This window comes from Astatotilapia calliptera, chromosome 3 (genome assembly GCF_964374335.1).
Source record: "Astatotilapia calliptera chromosome 3, fAstCal68.1, whole genome shotgun sequence".
In the NCBI taxonomy this organism is placed as follows: Eukaryota; Metazoa; Chordata; class Actinopteri; order Cichliformes; family Cichlidae; genus Astatotilapia; species Astatotilapia calliptera.
This window is the reverse complement of record NC_137424.1, coordinates 23,359,316-23,378,492: the sequence shown is the minus strand read 5'-3', so window position 1 is coordinate 23,378,492 and position 19,177 is coordinate 23,359,316. Positions and strand designations below refer to the sequence as shown.

Sequence of the window (19,177 nt, the reverse complement as noted above, 5' to 3'; positions counted from 1 at the left end):
CTGGCTGAGGCCACTTACACCACACCAGGGCCTGTGGCAGCTGGCTCAGGCCACTTACACCACACCAGGGCCTGTGGCTGCTGGCTGAGGGCACTTACACCACACCAGTGCCTGTGGCTGCTGGCTGAGGTCACTTACACCACACCAGGGCCTGTGGCTGCTGGCTGAGGGCACTTACACCACACCAGTGCCTGTGGCTGCTGGCTGAGGCCACTTACACCACACCAGGGCCTGTGGCTGCTGGCTCAGGCCACTTACACCACACCAGTGCCTGTGGCTGCTGGCTGAGGCCACTTACACCACACCAGGGCATTAGTTGCTATTGAGGCCCCTTACACCACACCAGGGCCTGTGGCACTGGCTGAGGGCACTTACACCACACCAGGGCCTGTGGCTGCTGGCTGAGGCCACTTACACCTCACCAGGGCATTAGTTGCTATTGAGGCCAATTACACCACACCAGGGTCTGTGGCTCTTGCTCAGGCCACCTACACCACACCAGGGCCTGTGGCACTGGCTGAGGCCACTTACACCACACCAGGGCCTGTGGCTCTGGCTCAGGCCACTTACACCACACCAGGGCCTGTGGCTGCTGGCTGAGGCCATTTACACCACACCAGGGCCTGTGGCTGCTGGCTGAGGCCACTTACACCACACCAGGGCCTGTGGCTGCTGGCTGAGGCCACTTACACCACACCAGGGCCTGTGGCTCTTGCTCAGGCCACTCACATCACACCAGGCCCTGCGCTTCTGGCCGAGGCCATCTTCACCAAACCAGGCCCTGTGCTGCTAGCTGTGGCCATGTACAACACACCAGGGCCTGTGCTGTTAGATAAATGCTAAACTGAGCCTTTGGGTTAGGGTATTATGCAAACATGCAGGTATGGTTAAAGGATTGTCTTCGTAACTTCAGGTACTTGCCACCTAATCAGTTGAATCCATAAATTGAGACATTGTGCTGGGGCCAGCAGCTTACGGCCATACCACCCTGAGCACGCCCGACCTCGTCTGATCTTGGAAGCTAAGCAGGGCTGGGCTTGGTTAGTACTTGGATGGGAGACTGCCTGGGAATACCTGGTGCTGTAAGCCTTTCATTTTCATGTCATTGAACCGCTTTTGATCCAGAGAAGGGGTGTATTAAAAGACCAAAAGCAGCTGCCCATTAATGAGGGCACATTAACGACATTGCTTTTGGCTGTTTTCCAATGTCTTGTGCTGCTAGCTGATGCCACCTACACCACACCAGGGCCTGAGTGACCGGCTGGGGCCACTTACACCACATCAGGGCCTGTGGCTGCTGGCTGAGGCCACTTACACCACACCAGGGCCTGTGGCTGCTGGCTGAGGCCACTTACACCACACCAGGGCCTGTGGCTGCTGGCTGAGGCCACCTACACCACACCAGGGTCTTAGTTGCTATTGAGGCCAATTACACCACACCAGGGTCTGTGGCTCTTGCTCAGGCCACTTACACCACACCAGGGCCTGTGGCTGCTGGCTGAGGCCACTTACACCACACCAGGGCATTAGTTGCTATTGAGGCCACTTACACCACACCAGGGCCTGTGGCTGCTGGCTGAGGCCACCTACACCACACCAGGGCATTAGTTGCTATTGAGGCCAATTACACCACACCAGGGTCTTTGGCTCTTGCTCAGGCCACTTACACCACACCAGGGCCTGTGGCACTGGCTGAGGCCACTTACACCACACCAGGGCCTGTGGCTCTGGCTGAGGCCACTTACACCACACCAGGGCCTGTGGCTGCTGGCTGAGGCCACTTACACCACACCAGGGCCTGTGGCTGCTGGCTCAGGCCACTTACACCACACCAGTGCCTGTGGCTGCTGGCTGAGGCCACTTACACCACACCAGGGCATTAGTTGCTATTGAGGCCCCTTACACCACACCAGGGCCTGTGGCACTGGCTGAGGGCACTTACACCACACCAGGGCCTGTGGCTGCTGGCTGAGGCCACTTACACCTCACCAGGGCATTAGTTGCTATTGAGGCCAATTACACCACACCAGGGTCTGTGGCTCTTGCTCAGGCCACCTACACCACACCAGGGCCTGTGGCACTGGCTGAGGCCACTTACACCACACCAGGGCCTGTGGCTCTGGCTCAGGCCACTTACACCACACCAGGGCCTGTGGCTGCTGGCTGAGGCCATTTACACCACACCAGGGCCTGTGGCTGCTGGCTGAGGCCACTTACACCACACCAGGGCCTGTGGCTGCTGGCTGAGGCCACTTACACCACACCAGGGCCTGTGGCTCTTGCTCAGGCCACTCACATCACACCAGGCCCTGCGCTTCTGGCCGAGGCCATCTTCACCAAACCAGGCCCTGTGCTGCTAGCTGTGGCCATGTACAACACACCAGGGCCTGTGCTGTTAGATAAATGCTAAACTGAGCCTTTGGGTTAGGGTATTATGCAAACATGCAGGTATGGTTAAAGGATTGTCTTCGTAACTTCAGGTACTTGCCACCTAATCAGTTGAATCCATAAATTGAGACATTGTGCTGGGGCCAGCAGCTTACGGCCATACCACCCTGAGCACGCCCGACCTCGTCTGATCTTGGAAGCTAAGCAGGGCTGGGCTTGGTTAGTACTTGGATGGGAGACTGCCTGGGAATACCTGGTGCTGTAAGCCTTTCATTTTCATGTCATTGAACCGCTTTTGATCCAGAGAAGGGGTGTATTAAAAGACCAAAAGCAGCTGCCCATTAATGAGGGCACATTAACGACATTGCTTTTGGCTGTTTTCCAATGTCTTGTGCTGCTAGCTGATGCCACCTACACCACACCAGGGCCTGAGTGACCGGCTGGGGCCACTTACACCACATCAGGGCCTGTGGCTGCTGGCTGAGGCCACTTACACCACACCAGGGCCTGTGGCTGCTGGCTGAGGCCACTTACACCACACCAGGGCCTGTGGCTGCTGGCTGAGGCCACCTACACCACACCAGGGTCTTAGTTGCTATTGAGGCCAATTACACCACACCAGGGTCTGTGGCTCTTGCTCAGGCCACTTACACCACACCAGGGCCTGTGGCTGCTGGCTGAGGCCACTTACACCACACCAGGGCATTAGTTGCTATTGAGGCCACTTACACCACACCAGGGCCTGTGGCTGCTGGCTGAGGCCACCTACACCACACCAGGGCATTAGTTGCTATTGAGGCCAATTACACCACACCAGGGTCTTTGGCTCTTGCTCAGGCCACTTACACCACACCAGGGCCTGTGGCACTGGCTGAGGCCACTTACACCACACCAGGGCCTGTGGCTCTGGCTGAGGCCACTTACACCACACCAGGGCCTGTGGCTGCTGGCTGAGGCCACTTACACCACACCAGGGCCTGTGGCTGCTGGCTGAGGCCACTTACACCACACCAGGGCCTGTGGCTGCTGGCTGAGGCCACTTACACCACACCAGTGCCTGTGGCTTCTGGCTCAGGCCACTCACATCACACCAGGCCCTGCGCTTCTGGCCGAGGCCATTTTCACCAAACCAGGCCCTGTGCTGCTAGCTGTGGCCATGTACAACACACCAGGCCCTGTGCTGGTTCCTGAGGCCATCTTCAACAATCCAGGGCCTGTGCTGTTAGATAAATGCTAAACTGAGCCTTTGGGTTAGGGTATTATGCAAACATGCAGGTATGGTTAAAGGATTGTCTTCGTAACTTCAGGTACTTGCCACCTAATCAGTTGAATCCATAAATTGAGACATTGTGCTGGGGCCAGCAGCTTACGGCCATACCACCCTGAGCACGCCCGACCTCGTCTGATCTCGGAAGCTAAGCAGGGCTGGGCTTGGTTAGTACTTGGATGGGAGACTACCTGGGAATACCTGGTGCTGTAAGCCTTTCATTTTCATGTCATTGAACAGCTTTTGATCCAGAGAAGGGGTGTATTAAAAGACCAAAAGCAGCTGCCCATTAATGAGGGCACATTAACGACATTGCTTTTGGCTGTTTTCCAATGTCTTGTGCTGCTAGCTGATGCCACCTACACCACACCAGGGCCTGAGTGACCGGCTGGGGCCACTTACACCACATCAGGGCCTGTGGCTGCTGGCTGAGGCCACTTACACCACACCAGGGCCTGTGGCTGCTGGCTGAGGCCACTTACACCACACCAGGGCATTAGTTGCTATTGAGGCCAATTACACCACACCAGGGTCTGTGGCTCTTGCTCAGGCCACTTACACCACACCATGGCCTGTGGCACTGGCTGAGGCCACTTACACCACACCAGGGCCTGTGGCTGTTGGCTGAGGCCACCTACACCACACCAGGGCATTAGTTGCTATTGAGGCCAATTACACCACACCAGCGTCTGTGACTCTTGCTCAGGCCACTTACACCACACCAGGGCCTGTGGCACTGGCTGAGGCCACTTACACCACACCAGGGCCTGTGGCTGCTGGCTGAGGCCACTTACACCACACCAGGGCATGTGGCTGCTGGCTGAGGTCACTTACACCACACCAGTGCCTGTGGCTGCTGGCTGAGGGCACTTACACCACACCAGTGCCTGTGGCTTCTGGCTGAGGCCACTTACACCACACCAGGGCCTGTGGCTGCTGGCTGAGGCCACTTACACCACACCAGGGCCTGTGGCTGCTGGCTGAGGTCACTTACACCACACCAGTGCCTGTGGCTGCTGGCTGAGGGCACTTACACCACACCAGTGCCTGTGGCTTCTGGCTGAGGCCACTTACACCACACCAGGGCCTGTGGCTCTTGCTCAGGCCACTTACACCACACCAGGGCCTGTGGCACTGGCTGAGGCCACTTACACCACACCAGGGCCTTTGGCACTGGCTGAGGCCACTTACACCACACCAGGGTCTGTGGCTGCTGGCTGAGGCCACTTACACCACACCAGGGCCTGTGGCTGCTGGCTGAGGTCACTTACACCACACCAGGGCCTGTGGCTGCTGGCTGAGGGCACTTACACCACACCAGTGCCTGTGGCTTCTGGCTGAGGCCACTTACACCACACCAGGGCCTGTGGCAGCTGGCTCAGGCCACTTACACCACACCAGGGCCTGTGGCTGCTGGCTGAGGGCACTTACACCACACCAGTGCCTGTGGCTGCTGGCTGAGGTCACTTACACCACACCAGGGCCTGTGGCTGCTGGCTGAGGGCACTTACACCACACCAGTGCCTGTGGCTGCTGGCTGAGGCCACTTACACCACACCAGGGCCTGTGGCTGCTGGCTCAGGCCACTTACACCACACCAGTGCCTGTGGCTGCTGGCTGAGGCCACTTACACCACACCAGGGCATTAGTTGCTATTGAGGCCCCTTACACCACACCAGGGCCTGTGGCACTGGCTGAGGGCACTTACACCACACCAGGGCCTGTGGCTGCTGGCTGAGGCCACTTACACCTCACCAGGGCATTAGTTGCTATTGAGGCCAATTACACCACACCAGGGTCTGTGGCTCTTGCTCAGGCCACCTACACCACACCAGGGCCTGTGGCACTGGCTGAGGCCACTTACACCACACCAGGGCCTGTGGCTCTGGCTGAGGCCACTTACACCACACCAGGGCCTGTGGCTGCTGGCTGAGGCCATTTACACCACACCAGGGCCTGTGGCTGCTGGCTGAGGCCACTTACACCACACCAGGGCCTGTGGCTGCTGGCTGAGGCCACTTACACCACACCAGGGCCTGTGGCTCTTGCTCAGGCCACTCACATCACACCAGGCCCTGCGCTTCTGGCCGAGGCCATCTTCACCAAACCAGGCCCTGTGCTGCTAGCTGTGGCCATGTACAACACACCAGGGCCTGTGCTGTTAGATAAATGCTAAACTGAGCCTTTGGGTTAGGGTATTATGCAAACATGCAGGTATGGTTAAAGGATTGTCTTCGTAACTTCAGGTACTTGCCACCTAATCAGTTGAATCCATAAATTGAGACATTGTGCTGGGGCCAGCAGCTTACGGCCATACCACCCTGAGCACGCCCGACCTCGTCTGATCTTGGAAGCTAAGCAGGGCTGGGCTTGGTTAGTACTTGGATGGGAGACTGCCTGGGAATACCTGGTGCTGTAAGCCTTTCATTTTCATGTCATTGAACCGCTTTTGATCCAGAGAAGGGGTGTATTAAAAGACCAAAAGCAGCTGCCCATTAATGAGGGCACATTAACGACATTGCTTTTGGCTGTTTTCCAATGTCTTGTGCTGCTAGCTGATGCCACCTACACCACACCAGGGCCTGAGTGACCGGCTGGGGCCACTTACACCACATCAGGGCCTGTGGCTGCTGGCTGAGGCCACTTACACCACACCAGGGCCTGTGGCTGCTGGCTGAGGCCACTTACACCACACCAGGGCCTGTGGCTGCTGGCTGAGGCCACCTACACCACACCAGGGTCTTAGTTGCTATTGAGGCCAATTACACCACACCAGGGTCTGTGGCTCTTGCTCAGGCCACTTACACCACACCAGGGCCTGTGGCTGCTGGCTGAGGCCACTTACACCACACCAGGGCATTAGTTGCTATTGAGGCCACTTACACCACACCAGGGCCTGTGGCTGCTGGCTGAGGCCACCTACACCACACCAGGGCATTAGTTGCTATTGAGGCCAATTACACCACACCAGGGTCTTTGGCTCTTGCTCAGGCCACTTACACCACACCAGGGCCTGTGGCACTGGCTGAGGCCACTTACACCACACCAGGGCCTGTGGCTCTGGCTGAGGCCACTTACACCACACCAGGGCCTGTGGCTGCTGGCTGAGGCCACTTACACCACACCAGGGCCTGTGGCTGCTGGCTGAGGCCACTTACACCACACCAGGGCCTGTGGCTGCTGGCTGAGGCCACTTACACCACACCAGTGCCTGTGGCTTCTGGCTCAGGCCACTCACATCACACCAGGCCCTGCGCTTCTGGCCGAGGCCATTTTCACCAAACCAGGCCCTGTGCTGCTAGCTGTGGCCATGTACAACACACCAGGCCCTGTGCTGGTTCCTGAGGCCATCTTCAACAATCCAGGGCCTGTGCTGTTAGATAAATGCTAAACTGAGCCTTTGGGTTAGGGTATTATGCAAACATGCAGGTATGGTTAAAGGATTGTCTTCGTAACTTCAGGTACTTGCCACCTAATCAGTTGAATCCATAAATTGAGACATTGTGCTGGGGCCAGCAGCTTACGGCCATACCACCCTGAGCACGCCCGACCTCGTCTGATCTCGGAAGCTAAGCAGGGCTGGGCTTGGTTAGTACTTGGATGGGAGACTACCTGGGAATACCTGGTGCTGTAAGCCTTTCATTTTCATGTCATTGAACAGCTTTTGATCCAGAGAAGGGGTGTATTAAAAGACCAAAAGCAGCTGCCCATTAATGAGGGCACATTAACGACATTGCTTTTGGCTGTTTTCCAATGTCTTGTGCTGCTAGCTGATGCCACCTACACCACACCAGGGCCTGAGTGACCGGCTGGGGCCACTTACACCACATCAGGGCCTGTGGCTGCTGGCTGAGGCCACTTACACCACACCAGGGCCTGTGGCTGCTGGCTGAGGCCACTTACACCACACCAGGGCATTAGTTGCTATTGAGGCCAATTACACCACACCAGGGTCTGTGGCTCTTGCTCAGGCCACTTACACCACACCATGGCCTGTGGCACTGGCTGAGGCCACTTACACCACACCAGGGCCTGTGGCTGTTGGCTGAGGCCACCTACACCACACCAGGGCATTAGTTGCTATTGAGGCCAATTACACCACACCAGCGTCTGTGACTCTTGCTCAGGCCACTTACACCACACCAGGGCCTGTGGCACTGGCTGAGGCCACTTACACCACACCAGGGCCTGTGGCTGCTGGCTGAGGCCACTTACACCACACCAGGGCATGTGGCTGCTGGCTGAGGTCACTTACACCACACCAGTGCCTGTGGCTGCTGGCTGAGGGCACTTACACCACACCAGTGCCTGTGGCTTCTGGCTGAGGCCACTTACACCACACCAGGGCCTGTGGCTGCTGGCTGAGGCCACTTACACCACACCAGGGCCTGTGGCTGCTGGCTGAGGTCACTTACACCACACCAGTGCCTGTGGCTGCTGGCTGAGGGCACTTACACCACACCAGTGCCTGTGGCTTCTGGCTGAGGCCACTTACACCACACCAGGGCCTGTGGCTCTTGCTCAGGCCACTTACACCACACCAGGGCCTGTGGCACTGGCTGAGGCCACTTACACCACACCAGGGCCTGTGGCTGCTGGCTGAGGCCACCTACACCACACCAGGGCATTAGTTGCTATTGAGGCCAATTACACCACACCAGGGTCTGTGACTCTTGCTCAGGCCACTTACACCACACCAGGGCCTGTGGCACTGGCTGAGGCCACTTACACCACACCAGGGCCTGTGGCTGCTGGCTGAGGCCACTTACACCACACCAGGGCCTTTGGCTGCTGGCTGAGGTCACTTACACCACACCAGGGCGTGTGGCTGCTGGCTGAGGGCACTTACACCACACCAGTGCCTGTGGCTTCTGGCTGAGGCCACTTACACCACACTAGGGCCTGTGGCAGCTGGCTCAGGCCACTTACACCACACCAGGGCCTGTGGCTGCTGGCTGAGGCCACTTACACCACACCAGGGCCTGTGGCTGCTGGCTGAGGCCACTTACACCACACCAGTGCCTGTGGCTGGTGGCTGAGGCCACTTACACCACACCAGGGCATTAGTTGCTATTGAGGCCCCTTACACCACACCAGGGCCTGTGGCACTGGCTGAGGCCACTTACACCACACCAGGGCCTGTGGCTGCTGGCTGAGGCCACCTACACCACACCAGGGCATTAGTTGCTATTGAGGCCAATTACACCACACCAGGGTCTGTGGCTCTTGCTCAGGCCACTTACACCACACCAGGGCCTGTGGCACTGGCTGAGGCCACTTACACCACACCATGGCCTGTGGCTCTGGCTGAGGCCACTTACACCACACCAGGGCCTGTGGCTGCTGGCTGAGGCCATTTACACCACACCAGGGCCTGTGGCTGCTGGCTGAGGCCACTTTCACCACACCAGGGACTGTGGCTGCTGGCTGAGGCCACTTACACCACACCAGTGCCTGTGGCTTCTGGCTGAGGCCACTTACACCACACCAGGGCCTGTGGCTCTTGCTCAGGCCACTTACACCACACCAGGGCCTGTGGCTGCTGGCTGAGGCCACTTACACCACACCAGGGCATTAGTTGCTATTGAGGCCAATTACACCACACCAGGGTCTGTGACTCTTGCTCAGGCCACTTACACCACACCAGGGCCTGTGGCACTGGCTGAGGCCACTTACACCACACCAGGGCCTGTGGCTGCTGGCTGAGGCCACTTACACCACACCAGGGCCTGTGGCTGCTGGCTGAGGTCACTTACACCACACCAGTGCCTGTGGCTGCTGGCTGAGGGCACTTACACCACACCAGTGCCTGTGGCTTTTGGCTGAGGCCACTTACACCACACCAGGGCCTGTGGCTGCTGGCTGGGGCCACTTACACCACATCAGGGCCTGTGGCTGCTGGCTGAGGCCACTTACACCACACCAGTGCCTGTGGCTTCTGGCTGAGGCCACTTACACCACACCAGGGCATTAGTTGCTATTGAGGCCAATTACACCACACCAGGGTCTGTGGCTCTTGCTCAGGCCACTTACACCACATCAGGGCCTGTGGCACTGGCTGAGGCCACTTACACCACACCAGGGCCTGTGGCTGCTGGCTGAGGCCACCTACACCACACCAGGGCATTAGTTGCTATTGAGGCCAATTACACCACACCAGGGTCTGTGACTCTTGCTCAGGCCACTTACACCACACTAGGGCCTGTGGCACTGGCTGAGGCCACTTACACCACACCAGGGCCTGTGGCTGCTGGCTGAGGCCACTTACACCACACCAGGGCCTGTGGCTGCTGGCTGAGGTCACTTACACCACACCAGTGCCTGTGGCTGCTGGCTGAGGGCACTTACACCACACCAGTGCCTGTGGCTTCTGGCTGAGGCCACTTACACCACACCAGGGCCTGTGGCTCTTGCTGAGGCCACTTACACCACACCAGGGCCTGTGGCTGCTGGCTGAGGCCACTTACACCACACCAGGGCCTGTGGCTGCTGGCTGAGGGCACTTACACCACACCAGTGCCTGTGGCTGCTGGCTGAGGCCACTTACACCACACCAGGGCATTAGTTGCTATTGAGGCCCCTTACACCACACCAGGGCCTGTGGCACTGGCTGAGGCCACTTACACCACACCAGGGCCTGTGGCTGCTGGCTGAGGCCACCTACACCACACCAGGGCATTAGTTGCTATTGAGGCCAATTACACCACACCAGGGTCTGTGGCTCTTGCTCAGGCCACTTACACCACACCAGGGCCTGTGGCTGCTGGCTGAGGCCACTTACACCACACCAGGGCCTGTGGCTGCTGGCTGAGGTCACTTACACCACACCAGGGCCTGTGGCTGCTGGCTGAGGGCACTTACACAACACCAGTACCTGTGGCTTCTGGCTGAGGCCACTTACACCACACCAGGGCCTGTGGCAGCTGGCTCAGGCCACTTACACCACACCAGGGCCTGTGGCTGCTGGCTGAGGCCACTTACACCACACCAGGGCCTGTGGCTGCTGGCTGAGGCCACTTACACCACACCAGTGCCTGTGGCTGCTGGCTGAGGCCACTTACACCACACCAGGGCATTAGTTGCTATTGAGGCCCCTTACACCACACCAGGGCCTGTGGCACTGGCTGAGGCCACTTACACCACACCAGGGCCTGTGGCTGCTGGCTGAGGCCACCTACACCTCACCAGGGCATTAGTTGCTATTGAGGCCAATTACACCACACCAGGGTCTGTGGCTCTTGCTCAGGCCACTTACACCACACCAGGGCCTGTGGCACTGGCTGAGGCCACTTACACCACACCAGGGCCTGTGGCTCTGGCTGAGGCCACTTACACCACACCAGGGCCTGTGGCTGCTGGCTGAGGCCATTTACACCACACCAGGGCCTGTGGCTGCTGGCTGAGGCCACTTACACCACACCAGGGCCTGTGGCTGCTGGCTGAGGCCACTTACACCACACCAGTGCCTGTGGCTTCTGGCTGAGGCCACTTACACCACACCAGGGCCTGTGGCTCTTGCTCAGGCCACTCACATCACACCAGGCCCTGCGCTTCTGGCCGAGGCCATCTTCACCAAACCAGGCCCTGTGCTGCTAGCTGTGGCCATGTACAACACACCAGGGCCTGTGCTGTTAGATAAATGCTAAACTGAGCCTTTGGGTTAGGGTATTATGCAAACATGCAGGTATGGTTAAAGGATTGTCTTCGTAACTTCAGGTACTTGCCACCTAATCAGTTGAATCCATAAATTGAGACATTGTGCTGGGGCCAGCAGCTTACGGCCATACCACCCTGAGCACGCCCGACCTCGTCTGATCTCGGAAGCTAAGCAGGGCTGGGCTTGGTTAGTACTTGGATGGGAGACTACCTGGGAATACCTGGTGCTGTAAGCCTTTCATTTTCATGTCATTGAACCGCTTTTGATCCAGAGAAGGGGTGTATTAAAAGACCAAAAGCAGCTGCCCATTAATGAGGGCACATTAACGACATTGCTTTTGGCTGTTTTCCAATGTCTTGTGCTGCTAGCTGATGCCACCTACACCACACCAGGGCCTGAGTGACCGGCTGGGGCCACTTACACCACATCAGGGCCTGTGGCTGCTGGCTGAGGCCACTTACACCACACCAGGGCCTGTGGCTGCTGGCTGAGGCCACTTACACCACACCAGAGCATTAGTTGCTATTGAGACCAATTACACCACACCATGGTCTGTGGCTCTTGCTCAGGCCACTTACACCACACCAGGGCCTGTGGCACTGGCTGAGGCCACTTACACCACACCAGGGCCTGTGGCTGCTGGCTGAGGCCACCTACACCACACCAGGGCCTTAGTTGCTATTGAGGCCACTTACACCACACCAGGGCCTGTGGCAGTGGCTGAGGCCACTTACACCACACCAGGGCCTGTGGCTGCTGGCTGAGGCCACTTACACCACACCAGGGCATTAGTTGCTATATAGGTCACTTACACCACACCAGGGCCTGTGGCACTGGCTGAGGCCACTTACACCACACCAGGGCCTGTGGCTCTGGCTGAGGCCACTTACACCACACCAGGGCCTGTGGCTGCTGGCTGAGGCCACTTACACCACACCAGGGCCTGTGGCTGCTGGCTGAGGCCACTTACACCACACCAGGGCCTGTGGCTGCTGGCTGAGGCCACTTACACCACACCAGTGCCTGTGGCTTCTGGCTGAGGCCACTTACACCACACCAGGGCCTGTGGCTCTTGCTCAGGCCACTCACATCACACCAGGCCCTGCGCTTCTGGCCGAGGCCATTTTCACCAAACCAGGCCCTGTGCTGCTAGCTGTGGCCATGTACAACACACCAGGCCCTGTGCTGGTTCCTGAGGCCATCTTCAACAATCCAGGGCCTGTGCTGTTAGATAAATGCTAAACTGAGCCTTTGGGTTAGGGTATTATGCAAACATGCAGGTATGGTTAAAGGATTGTCTTCGTAACTTCAGGTACTTGCCACCTAAATAGTTGAATCCATAAATTGAGACATTGTGCTGGGGCCAGCAGCTTACGGCCATACCACCCTGAGCACGCCCGACCTCGTCTGATCTCGGAAGCTAAGCAGGGCTGGGCTTGGTTAGTACTTGGATGGGAGACTACCTGGGAATACCTGGTGCTGTAAGCCTTTCATTTTCATGTCATTGAACAGCTTTTGATCCAGAGAAGGGGTGTATTAAAAGACCAAAAGCAGCTGCCCATTAATGAGGGCACATTAACGACATTGCTTTTGGCTGTTTTCCAATGTCTTGTGCTGCTAGCTGATGCCACCTACACCACACCAGGGCCTGAGTGACCGGCTGGGGCCACTTACACCACATCAGGGCCTGTGGCTGCTGGCTGAGGCCACTTACACCACACCAGGGCCTGTGGCTGCTGGCTGAGGCCACTTACACCACACCAGGGCATTAGTTGCTATTGAGGCCAATTACACCACACCAGGGTCTGTGGCTCTTGCTCAGGCCACTTACACCACACCATGGCCTGTGGCACTGGCTGAGGCCACTTACACCACACCAGGGCCTGTGGCTGCTGGCTGAGGCCACTTACACCACACCAGGGCATGTGGCTGCTGGCTGAGGTCACTTACACCACACCAGTGCCTGTGGCTGCTGGCTGAGGGCACTTACACCACACCAGTGCCTGTGGCTTCTGGCTGAGGCCACTTACACCACACCAGGGCCTGTGGCTGCTGGCTGAGGTCACTTACACCACACCAGTGCCTGTGGCTGCTGGCTGAGGGCACTTACACCACACCAGTGCCTGTGGCTTCTGGCTGAGGCCACTTACACCACACCAGGGCCTGTGGCTCTTGCTCAGGCCACTTACACCACACCAGGGCCTGTGGCACTGGCTGAGGCCACTTACACCACACCAGGGCCTGTGGCTGCTGGCTGAGGCCACTTACACCACACCAGGGCATTAGTTGCTATTGAGGCCACTTACACCACACCAGGGCCTGTGGCTGCTGGCTGAGGCCACCTACACCACACCAGGGCATTAGTTGCTATTGAGGCCAATTACACCACACCAGGGTCTGTGGCTCTTGCTCAGGCCACTTACACCACACCAGGGCCTGTGGCACTGGCTGAGGCCACTTACACCACACCAGGGCCTGTGGCTCTGGCTGAGGCCACTTACACCACACCAGGGCCTGTGGCTGCTGGCTGAGGCCACTTACACCACACCAGGGCCTGTGGCTGCTGGCTGAGGCCACTTACACCACACCAGTGCCTGTGGCTTCTGGCTGAGGCCACTTACACCACACCAGGGCCTGTGGCTCTTGCTCAGGCCACTCACATCACACCAGGCCCTGCGCTTCTGGCCGAGGCCATCTTCACCAAACCAGGCCCTGTGCTGCTAGCTGTGGCCATGTACAACACACCAGGCCCTGTGCTGGTTCCTGAGGCCATCTTCAACAATCCAGGGCCTGTGCTGTTAGATAAATGCTAAACTGAGCCTTTGGGTTAGGGTATTATGCAAACATGCAGGTATGGTTAAAGGATTGTCTTCGTAACTTCAGGTACTTGCCACCTAATCAGTTGAATCCATAAATTGAGACATTGTGCTGGGGCCAGCAGCTTACGGCCATACCACCCTGAGCACGCCCGACCTCGTCTGATCTCGGAAGCTAAGCAGGGCTGGGCTTGGTTAGTACTTGGATGGGAGACTACCTGGGAATACCTGGTGCTGTAAGCCTTTCATTTTCATGTCATTGAACCGCTTTTGATCCAGAGAAGGGGTGTATTAAAAGACCAAAAGCAGCTGCCCATTAATGAGGGCACATTAACGACATTGCTTTTGGCTGTTTTCCAATGTCTTGTGCTGCTAGCTGATGCCACCTACACCACACCAGGGCCTGAGTGACCGGCTGGGGCCACTTACACCACATCAGGGCCTGTGGCTGCTGGCTGAGGCCACTTACACCACACCAGGGCCTGTGGCTGCTGGCTGAGGCCACTTACACCACACCAGAGCATTAGTTGCTATTGAGACCAATTACACCACACCAGGGTCTGTGGCTCTTGCTCAGGCCACTTACACCACACCAGGGCCTGTGGCACTGGCTGAGGCCACTTACACCACACCAGGGCCTGTGGCTGCTGGCTGAGGCCACCTACACCACACCAGGGCCTTAGTTGCTATTGAGGCCACTTACACCACACCAGGGCCTGTGGCAGTGGCTGAGGCCACTTACACCACACCAGGGCCTGTGGCTGCTGGCTGAGGCCACTTACACCACACCAGGGCATTAGTTGCTATTGAGGCCACTTACACCACACCAGGGCCTGTGGCTGCTGGCTGAGGCCACCTACACCACACCAGGGCATTAGTTGCTATTGAGGCCAATTACACCACACCATGGTCTGTGGCACTGGCTGAGGCCACTTACACCACACCAGGGCCTGTGGCACTGGCTGAGGCCACTTACACCACACCAGGGCCTGTGGCTGCTGGCTGAGGCCACTTACACCACACCAGGGCCTGTGGCTGCTGGCTGAGGCCACTTACACCACACCAGGGCCTGTGGCTGCTGGCTGAGGCCACTTACACCACACCAGTGCCTGTGGCTTCTGGCTGAGGCCACTTACACCACACCAGGGCCTTAGTTGCTATTGAGGCCAATTACACCACACCAGGGTCTGTGACTCTTGCTCAGGCCACTTACACCACACCAGGGCCTGTGGCACTGGCTGAGGCCACTTACACCACACCAGGGCCTGTGGCTGCTGGCTGAGGCCACTTACACCACACCAGGGCCTGTGGCTGCTGGCTGAGGCCAATTACACCACACCAGGGCCTGTGGCTCTTGCTCAGGCCACTCACATCACACCAGGCCCTGCGCTTCTGGCCGAGGCCATCTTCACCAAACCAGGCCCTGTGCTGCTAGCTGTGGCCATGTACAACACACCAGGCCCTGTGCTGGTTCCTGAGGCCATCTTCAACAATCCAGGGCCTGTGCTGTTAGATAAATGCTAAACTGAGCCTTTGGGTTAGGGTATTATGCAAACATGCAGGTATGGTTAAAGGATTGTCTTCGTAACTTCAGGTACTTGCCACCTAATCAGTTGAATCCATAAATTGAGACATTGTGCTGGGGCCAGCAGCTTACGGCCATACCACCCTGAGCACGCCCGACCTCGTCTGATCTCGGAAGCTAAGCAGGGCTGGGCTTGGTTAGTACTTGGATGGGAGACTGCCTGGGAATACCTGGTGCTGTAAGCCTTTCATTTTCATGTCATTGAACCGCTTTTGATGCAGAGAAGGGGTGTATTAAAAGACCAAAAGCAGCTGCCCATTAATGAGGGCACATTAACGACATTGCTTTTGGCTGTTTTCCAATGTCTTGTGCTGCTAGCTGATGCCACCTGCACCACACCAGGGCCTGAGTGACCGGCTGGGGCCACTTACACCACATCAGGGCCTGTGGCTGCTGGCTGAGGCCACTTACACCACACCAGGGCCTGTGGCTGCTGGCTGAGGCCACTTACACCACACCAGGGCATTAGTTGCTATTGAGGCCAATTACACCACACCAGGGTCTGTGGCTCTTGCTCAGGCCACTTACACCACACCAGGGCCTGTGGCACTGGCTGAGGCCACTTACACCACACCAGGGCCTGTGGCTGCTGGCTGAGGCCACCTACACCACACCAGGGCATTAGTTGCTATTGAGGCCAATTACACCACACCAGGGTCTGTGACTCTTGCTCAGGCCACTTACACCACACCAGTGCCTGTGGCACTGGCTGAGGCCACTTACACCACACCAGGGCCTTGTGCTGCTGGCTGAGGCCACTTACACCACACCAGTGCCTGTGGCTGCTGGCTGAGGCCACTTACACCACACCAGGGCATTAGTTGCTATTGAGGCCCCTTACACCACACCAGGGCCTGTGGCACTGGCTGAGGCCACTTACACCACACCAGGGCCTGTGGCTGCTGGCTGAGGCCACCTACACCACACCAGGGCATTAGTTGCTATTGAGGCCAATTACACCACACCAGGGTCTGTGACTCTTGCTTTGGCCACTTACACCACACCAGGGCCTGTGGCTGCTGGCTGAGGCCACTTACACCACACCAGGGCCTGTGGCTGCTGGCTGAGGGCACTTACACCACACCAGTGCCTGTGGCTTCTGGCTGAGGCCACTTACACCACACCAGGGCCTGTGGCTCTTGCTCAGGCCACTTACACCACACCAGGGCCTGTGGCACTGGCTGAGGCCACTTACACCACACCAGGGCCTGTGGCTGCTGGCTGAGGGCACTTACACCACACCAGGGCCTGTGGCTGCTGGCTGAGGGCACTTACACCACACCAGTGCCTGTGGCTGCTGGCTGATGCCACTTACAGCACACCAGGGCATTAGTTGCTATTGAGGCCCCTTACACCACACCAGGGCCTGTGGCTGCTGGCTGAGGCCACTTACACCACACCAGGGCCTGTGGCTGCTGGCTGAGGCCACTTACACCACACCAGGGCATTAGTTGCTATTGAGGCCAATTACACCACACCAGGGTCTGTGGCTCTTGCTCAGGCCACTTACACCACACCAGGGCCTGTGGCACTGGCTGAGGCCACTTACACCACACCAGGGCCTGTGGCTGCTGGCTGAGGCCACTTACACCACACCAGGGCCTGTGGCTGCTGGCTGAGGCCACTTACACCACACCAGGGCCTGTGGCTGCTGGCTGAGGCCACTTACACCACACCAGTGCCTGTGGCTTCTGGCTGAGGCCACTTACACCACACCAGGGCCTGTGGCTCTTGCTCAGGCCACTCACATCACACCAGGCCCTGCGCTTCTGGCCGAGGCCATCTTCACCAAACCAGGCCCTGTGCTGCTAGCTGTGGCCATGTACAACACACCAGGCCCTGTGCTGGTTCCTGAGGCCATCTTCAACAATCCAGGGCCTGTGCTGTTAGATAAATGCTAAACTGAGCCTTTGGGTTAGGGTATTATGCAAACATGCAGGTATGGTTAAAGGATTGTCTTCGTAACTTCAGGTACTTGCCACCTAATCAGTTGAATCCATAAATTGAGACATTGTGCTGGGGCCAGCAGCTTACGGCCATACCACCCTGAGCACGCCCGACCTCGTCTGATCTCGGAAGCTAAGCAGGGCTGGGCTTGGTTAGTACTTGGATGGGAGACTGCCTGGGAATACCTGGTGCTGTAAGCCTTTCATTTTCATGTCATTGAACCGCTTTTGATCCAGAGAAGGGGTGTATTAAAAGACCAAAAGCAGCTGCCCATTAATGAGGGCACATTAACGACATTGCTGTTGGCTGTTTTCCAATGTCTTGTGCTGCTAGCTGATGCCACCTACACCACACCAGGGCCTGAGTGACCGGCTGGGGCCACTTACACCACATCAGGGCCTGTGGCTGCTGGCTGAGGCCACTTACACCACACCAGGGCCTGTGGCTGCTGGCTGAGGCCACTTACACCACACCAGGGCATTAGTTGCTATTGAGGCCAATTACACCACACCAGGGTCTGTGGCTCTTGCTCAGGCCACTTACACCACACCAGGGCCTGTGGCACTGGCTGAGGCCACTTACACCACACCAGGGCCTGTGGCTGCTGGCTGAGGCCACCTACACCACACCAGCGCCTTAGTTGCTATTGAGGCCACTTACACCACACCAGGGCCTGTGGCACTGGCTGAGGCCACTTACACCACACCAAGGCCTGTGGCTGCTGGCTGAGGCCACTTACACCACACCAGGGCATTAGTTGCTATTGAGGCCACTTACACCACACCAGGGCCTGTGGCTGCTGGCTGAGGCCACCTACACCACACCAGGGCATTAGTTGCTATTGAGGCCAATTACACCACACCAGGGTCTGTGGCTCTTGCTCAGGCCACTTACACCACACCAGGGCCTGTGGCTCTGGCTGAGGCCACTTACACCACACCAGGGCCTGTGGCTGCTGGCTGAGGCCACTTACACCACACCAGGGCCTGTGGCTGCTGGCTGAGGCCACTTACACCACACCAGGGCCTGTGGCTGCTGGCTGAGGCCACTTACACCACACCAGTGCCTGTGGCTTCTGGCTGAGGCCACTTACACCACACCAGGGCCTTAGTTGCTATTGAGGCCAATTACACCACACCAGGGTCTGTGACTCTTGCTCAGGCCACTTACACCACACCAGGGCCTGTGGCACTGGCTGAGGCCACTTACACCACACCAGGGCCTGTGGCTGCTGGCTGAGGCCACTTACACCACACCAGGGCCTGTGGCTGCTGGCTGAGGCCAATTACACCACACCAGGGCCTGTGGCTCTTGCTCAGGCCACTCACATCACACCAGGCCCTGCGCTTCTGGCCGAGGCCATCTTCACCAAACCAGGCCCTGTGCTGCTAGCTGTGGCCATGTACAACACACCAGGCCCTGTGCTGGTTCCTGAGGCCATCTTCAACAATCCAGGGCCTGTGCTGTTAGATAAATGCTAAACTGAGCCTTTGGGTTAGGGTATTATGCAAACATGC

General features: G+C 57.9%; 10 non-coding genes across 10 annotated transcripts; all 10 read left to right on the top strand.

Annotated features, from left to right (window-relative positions):
* The first annotated feature begins 970 nt into the window (after positions 1-970).
* LOC145426950 (5S ribosomal RNA) lies at positions 971-1,089 on the top strand. Its single transcript, XR_013907672.1, has one exon. It is a non-coding gene; the product is annotated as a 5S ribosomal RNA (ribosomal RNA).
* Positions 1,090-2,537: 1,448 nt separating this feature from the next.
* On the top strand, positions 2,538-2,656 carry LOC145426949 (5S ribosomal RNA). The gene has a single exon (XR_013907671.1). It is a non-coding gene; the product is annotated as a 5S ribosomal RNA (ribosomal RNA).
* A 1,096-nt stretch (positions 2,657-3,752) lies between these two features.
* LOC145427668 (5S ribosomal RNA) lies at positions 3,753-3,871 on the top strand. Its single transcript, XR_013908210.1, has one exon. It is a non-coding gene; the product is annotated as a 5S ribosomal RNA (ribosomal RNA).
* Positions 3,872-5,958: 2,087 nt separating this feature from the next.
* On the top strand, positions 5,959-6,077 carry LOC145426948 (5S ribosomal RNA). The gene has a single exon (XR_013907670.1). It is a non-coding gene; the product is annotated as a 5S ribosomal RNA (ribosomal RNA).
* A 1,096-nt stretch (positions 6,078-7,173) lies between these two features.
* Positions 7,174-7,292, top strand: LOC145427666 (5S ribosomal RNA). The gene has a single exon (XR_013908208.1). It is a non-coding gene; the product is annotated as a 5S ribosomal RNA (ribosomal RNA).
* A 4,136-nt stretch (positions 7,293-11,428) lies between these two features.
* Positions 11,429-11,547, top strand: LOC145427665 (5S ribosomal RNA). The gene has a single exon (XR_013908207.1). It is a non-coding gene; the product is annotated as a 5S ribosomal RNA (ribosomal RNA).
* Positions 11,548-12,681: 1,134 nt separating this feature from the next.
* Positions 12,682-12,800, top strand: LOC145427664 (5S ribosomal RNA). The gene has a single exon (XR_013908206.1). It is a non-coding gene; the product is annotated as a 5S ribosomal RNA (ribosomal RNA).
* Positions 12,801-14,252: 1,452 nt separating this feature from the next.
* On the top strand, positions 14,253-14,371 carry LOC145427663 (5S ribosomal RNA). Its single transcript, XR_013908205.1, has one exon. It is a non-coding gene; the product is annotated as a 5S ribosomal RNA (ribosomal RNA).
* Positions 14,372-15,779: 1,408 nt separating this feature from the next.
* Positions 15,780-15,898, top strand: LOC145426441 (5S ribosomal RNA). The gene has a single exon (XR_013907150.1). It is a non-coding gene; the product is annotated as a 5S ribosomal RNA (ribosomal RNA).
* A 1,843-nt stretch (positions 15,899-17,741) lies between these two features.
* Positions 17,742-17,860, top strand: LOC145426440 (5S ribosomal RNA). Its single transcript, XR_013907149.1, has one exon. It is a non-coding gene; the product is annotated as a 5S ribosomal RNA (ribosomal RNA).
* The last annotated feature ends 1,317 nt before the right edge of the window (positions 17,861-19,177 follow it).